A 6,000-nucleotide genomic window follows, 5' to 3' on the forward strand; every position below is an offset into this window, starting at 1 on the left:
GATGTAATTGGTGAAGATGAGGTCATACTGGAGTAGGGTGGCTCCTTAATCCAATATGACTGGTGTCTTTATAAGAGCAGACAGACACACCGAGAGAGGATGGCCATGCGAAGACAGAGGCAGAGATAAAGTCATGCTGCCATGAGGCAAGAACACCTGGCCTGGAAGAGGCAAAGAAGGATTGTCCTCTAGAGACTTCAGAGGGAGCATGGCCCCGCCAACACTTTGATTTCAGACTTGGAGCCTCCTAAATTGTGAGAGAATAAATACATGTTGTTTTAAGCCAACCAGTGTGTGGTGGTTATTTACAGCAGCACCAGGAAATTAGCATGTGAAGTAAAACCAGTATTAAACCAAGTTGCAGCATAGAGCAGGCCAAACCACACAGGGCCTTCAGGCCACCAACGAAGGGAAAAGAAAATGTATAGAGCAAGATTTAAACTAAGTATCAGGTAGAATCTCCCAGTTCAAAAGTGGGGTGAGGGTATGAAAAGATTATTTTTAAAACAGGGAATAGCTGCTTACAATCTGTGATGTTCAAATCTTCCTTCTCATTCTCTTCTCCCATCTGAGTCTCATTTGAGAGATCTACTTCAAGCAATTCTGCAAGTAAAGTGCAGAAAAGATACTTCTGAACAAAAGGAATTGTAATTTTTTTTTTAAATGGCATGTTCTACTGTGACTAGAAACGTATGACCTTAAACTTCAAAATCTTGGTTCTCATCACCAAGACAAAGAATGTTATGCCTGGAAAAGAATCCAGGAGTCATTTAGTGCTCCTTTTGCTCATGGGTGATCTAAGGCCTAGATGGCCAGAGACAGTCCCCAAGCCATATGGCTGATCAGACAGCACTGCCAGAGGGACATCAGAGGTATTCACTCCCAACCTCACCTTCTCTTGAAATATGTCTCATGGAGCTTTCAAAAAACTTACATAAACTCCTGGCAGCATTTAAATCCAGTCTTTAATAGCTAATATAGAGAGGATCACCAAATAGGTGATCTAACTAGTTAGAGAATCACAATAGCACATACTTTCTTTGTGCATCAAACTACAAATTCAATGAATAAATGAGATGGGAAAAAATGTGAACCTTAAAAATAATACCCTACGAAGTTTTATGTCATAGTTATTCACACACCACATGCATGATTTCCTTTAAGTTACCAAAAATAATCACTTTTGACACTTTCATATGTTTATTATGAGTTCTCTGTTCCTGTTGGAGGAATATATATATGCGTATTTTTCTTTTAAAAAATAACATGTCAAGAAAATGACTCAAAAAGATTTCCTCTGGCTGTTCTTTTTCAGTCTCTCTCCTTGCCTTCTGCAATCTCTGGTTGCAGGTCGAAAGATATCTCCCAATCAGTACCACACATTTAAGAAGGGAAAGTCATATTTTGCAATCTCTGCTCTTTATACCATCCAAACTGCTAAAAAATCCTTATTAATACATTTATGGAAATAGAGTTCAGCTTATTCTGTCATTGCTGCCCTGCACAGATATGTGTTTTGCAGACTTGATCCTGTACCTAAGCAAGAGCCTTCCAGACAAGGTGATAGGTGACAGCAGGAAGGAAGATGGCTTTAGTCCACATGACTCTGCCCCCGAGTGAGCTGGGGCTGGGAGACGTAGATATGGTGTTTCTCTTGGTGTGCAGATCCCACAGACACTTAAAGAGAAGTAGTGTTCATGCACATGGCCCCATCACACAAGCCAGCTTTTTCACCATGTGCTCCACTGAAGAAACGGCAATCTGATGTAATATTGGAGCATAATCAGGCTAAGGAAACCCTTAAGACAATTATTCAATCCCCATTTCTCTTTCCTCAGGAATTTTTAAGGATGATTTTGGCTCTGTGCAATTTTCTCCTTACTAGCTAGTTTTAGAACCTAATCCACACATAAAACATACACTCCCAGATGTAGTTTTGTCAAGATCAATTAAACAGGAGTGGTACTGCCTGGACACATCTAGAATTAACCATTCCCACCTGCCTCCTGCCTGCCCATTTTGCTTCTTCTGTTGAGAAGCACATTGATACCATCCTACTTGGGCCAAACTAAAGCATATCCAGTTCTCAATGTTCTCTCATCTCATAAAGCAGATAAATCTTTCAGAATGCTTACAGAGCTGCCTTCAAAATGGCGCCACTACCCTGGCAAGAAACACCACAAAGAAGTTAGAGCTAGTATCCTTTCTCCAATTCAGGCAGCAACTAGATGTAGGGAAAGACTGAACAATTAAAAAGAGAGACAAGGGTCTATCATGGTCCCACTACTTATTTGCTGAGGGATCTTGGACAAATTTCTTCATCTTTTTGAGCTTCAATTTCCTCATCTGTAAAATAAGAGTGATAGTATTTACTCAAAATATTGTTGGAGAACCAACTGACATTTTACCAGGTATCTTTATGGTTGCTAGCACATTGAAGCTCTCAGCCTGTACACTTCATTCTTCTCCAGCCCCCTTTGAACTTCAGCAATCAACGCAAGGTAGCTTCAGAAATCAGATGCCAGCTGTGTATTTAAAAGAAAGTTCTTTGAGAAAGTTTAACCTAAAAGAATCCGTCATCCAGAGTGCATCTAATATCTAGAGTTGAATAAAATACCATTAAAGCAATGCATTGGGGAAAAAAATACTGACAAAGACAACAAATAGACTCCACAGAATGGCATAGTGGGGGCTATGTCCATGAATAAGAGCTTAAGAAAATAAAAATATTCAGTCCAGTATATGGACCATATCAATTCCACCGTTACCTACAGATAAAAGTCGTGGGGATATTGGACAGACCTGGGAGGGAATTAAATGCAATGGTTAACAGCATGAGTTTGGAGTCAAATACAACTATATTCCAATCCCGGCGGTGCTGTGGACTAGCTGTACTGTCTTAAGCAAGCTATTTAACTTCTGTGAGCTTCAATTTTCTTATGAGTAAAGAGGGAGTAATATAAGAGTATCTAATTTATGGAGTTGTTGTGAGTAATAAATATTGTGGTGAATACATAGTGCTCTGCATAATATCAGTCAAGTAGTAAATCTGCAATAAATGGCATCAAGTATTATTGTGATGTATGTTTTTTCTTTTTTCTAGACGCTTAAGGTCAAGTCTGATTCACTCCTAATCACAGAGTTTCAGCTTTCCAGTGCTCCAAAATGCATAATAGGAATCCAACGCTTGGGTACAGAAACAAACAAAAGAAGAAGAAAATGCTCCTTCCTGAGGAATCCTCCTCCCCCATTAAACAGTCAGGAAATAATATGGTGGGTACCCGTAGGGCAGGACAAATCTGAAGAACTGTTTCTAGCCATCAAGAAACATACAGTAACTTGGAGTCCACCCTCTGCAGCCATCACACATGAGGTATGAATTTTGTAAAACATGCTAGTTTTAGCTCAATTGCCAGCTTTTCTTCTAGAGCAAAACTGATATCTAGCCATGTAACCAATGTTCTCGAGAAACTTTTGTCTTTGTTCTAGCCAATTGCTTGGGCGTGACAACTGAAATAAGAGCACTTTTCCACGCCGTTGTTTTTAGACATCTAGAATAGATAGGGAGTCTAGATCTGTGTTTAACGGCGAGTATTCAAAGTGAAGTCCAGCAGATGTGCCAATAGTTTCCTGCATAAAAACAAAGTAATGTTTTCAGACAGGATCCCAGTTTTTCTTTACTTCATGGGAACATTTATAGAAAGTTGTAAATCATCATGTTGCTAAAGACTGAACATCTCAGCCTGAGTCTAGAGCAGAGCAGGAGTTCAGTAAATAAGACCATGTGATATGGAATGAAATCGAAGGGAGTTATTTAATATATTACTGTTTTGTGTGAATATCAGTTGCAAAAGACCATTTGGAGGAAAAAAATCTAATGAATGAGCAGAACGCCTCAAATCGATAGCTCTTGCTGATTCTAGGCTGGATGTTCCAGGAGTCAGCAACTGAAAATATTTTAATAATTTTATATTATTTTTAATAGCAAATATACATGAATATTCATGTTACTGAAATATTATGTGTGTTTATGTGTGTGTATCTACATATATATAATTTTACATATTGGGAGGCCAACATAGCATGTAACTGAAGTACTGTGAACTTATGCAATTTATAAAATTCAAATGAGGATGCCTCTGGGTTTTGTACACAAATGTTTATGACAGCTGTATTTGTAATCGACAAACGCTGGAAAAACCCAAATATCTTTCAGCTGGTGAATGGATAAACAAAAGGTAGAATAGCCACACGATGGAATATTACAAAGTAATAAAAAGGAATAAATTAATAATGCATACAACAACATGGATGAATCTCAAAAGCATTATGCTGAGTGAAGGAAGTCAGAATCAAAAAGCTGCATAATCTATGACTACATTGATATGACTTTCTGGAATAGACAAAAAACTGATCAGTGATTACCAGGGGCCAGGGATGGGGTTAGGGATTATCTACAAAGAGGCATGAGAATTTGGGGAGGAGATGTTATATATCTTGATTGTGGTGGTGGTTTATGAAACTCATAGGGGGCCTGACCAGTGGCCGAGTGGTTAAGTTCGCACGCTCTGCTTTCGCAGCCCAGGGTTTCGCCGGTTCAGATCCTGGGCATGCACATGGCATCGCTCATGAAGCCACGCTGAGGCGGTGTTCCACATAGCACAACCAGAAGATCCTACAAATAGAATGTACAACTATGTTCTGGCGGACTTTGGAGAGAAAGAAAAGAAAAAAGAAATAAAAAAGAAGGAGATTGGCAACAGATGCTAGCTCAGGTGCCAATCTTTGAAAAAGAAAAAGGAAACTCACAGAATGATACAACTAAAAAAGATGAATTTTACTGCATATAAATTATATCTCAATAAAAATAAAATTAAAAAAAATACCACTAGGTTTAACAAAATTCCATGAAGGAGTACAGCTTCTCACACATAGCTGTAAATAGCTGAGGCCCCTTCCCAAGACAAGCTAATTGACTTTGACTAAGAGAGGGCTTATTGAGTTGCAATTACCTGCTGGCTGACCAGGCCTTAGATCACTTTCCTTTGGCCTCAATGCACAGCCATGAGCCAATAATAGTAGCAACAACTGCCTGTCTGTGATGCTTTTCTCCTACCTTCCATTTTAAGTCCCCACTCCCCATGTCCCAGCTGGATACTTCTGGTCTCCCTGTTATGGCTTCTTCTCACTTCATCAGGTTAGTGACTCAGTTCAGAGACTGCCTAGATTCTTGGGAACTTTCTTCCTTGAGACTTTCTCTTTGTCTCCATATATCAAAAGTACTGGCAGGAGAAACCAATGTCCCACAGCTGCCCATACTTCTAGGCCCCTGCCAGGCCCTAGACCTTGCAAATACACCTTGTTTGGCAGAAAAACTATTGCAAAAGATCAGCCTCTTTGCTGGAACTCTTCCAGGATAAATCAAAGGAAGAAAATAAGACCAGAATTATATAGGTGTGCAAGAAAAACGAATCCTCAAGGCCTCTCAATGAAAAGTGTAATAGTTAGGTAGGACTCAGTGTTAAGTAATAGGAATCAACTTCAGGTAGAGTGGTAATATATCTCAGCATATAAGTCTGTGCTTTGTGTATATTTCCTTCCCTTTCTAGAATGCCAACGCCATTGTCTTTCCTCTCCTGCTCCACGTAGAAACAACAACAAAGACTGAAAAACACCAGTGGCCTAAGGATGAAGCAGAACTATTTATTTATCATTATTTTTATTGAGATATAATTGACATATAACATTATATTAGTTTCAGGTGTACATCATAAAGATTTGATATTTGTATATATTGGGAAATGATCTCCATAATAAGTCTAGTTAACATCCATCCCACACACACAGTTACAAATTTTTTTTCTTGTGATGAGAAATTTTAAGATCTACTCTCTTAGCAACTTTTAAATACACAGTACAATATTATTAACTATGGTCAGCATGCTGTACCTTACATCCCCAGGACTTATTTATTTTATAACTGGAAGTTTGTACCTTTTG

The sequence above is a fragment of the Equus przewalskii genome, chromosome 15, assembly GCF_037783145.1.
Source record: "Equus przewalskii isolate Varuska chromosome 15, EquPr2, whole genome shotgun sequence".
Classification (NCBI taxonomy): Eukaryota; Metazoa; Chordata; class Mammalia; order Perissodactyla; family Equidae; genus Equus; species Equus przewalskii.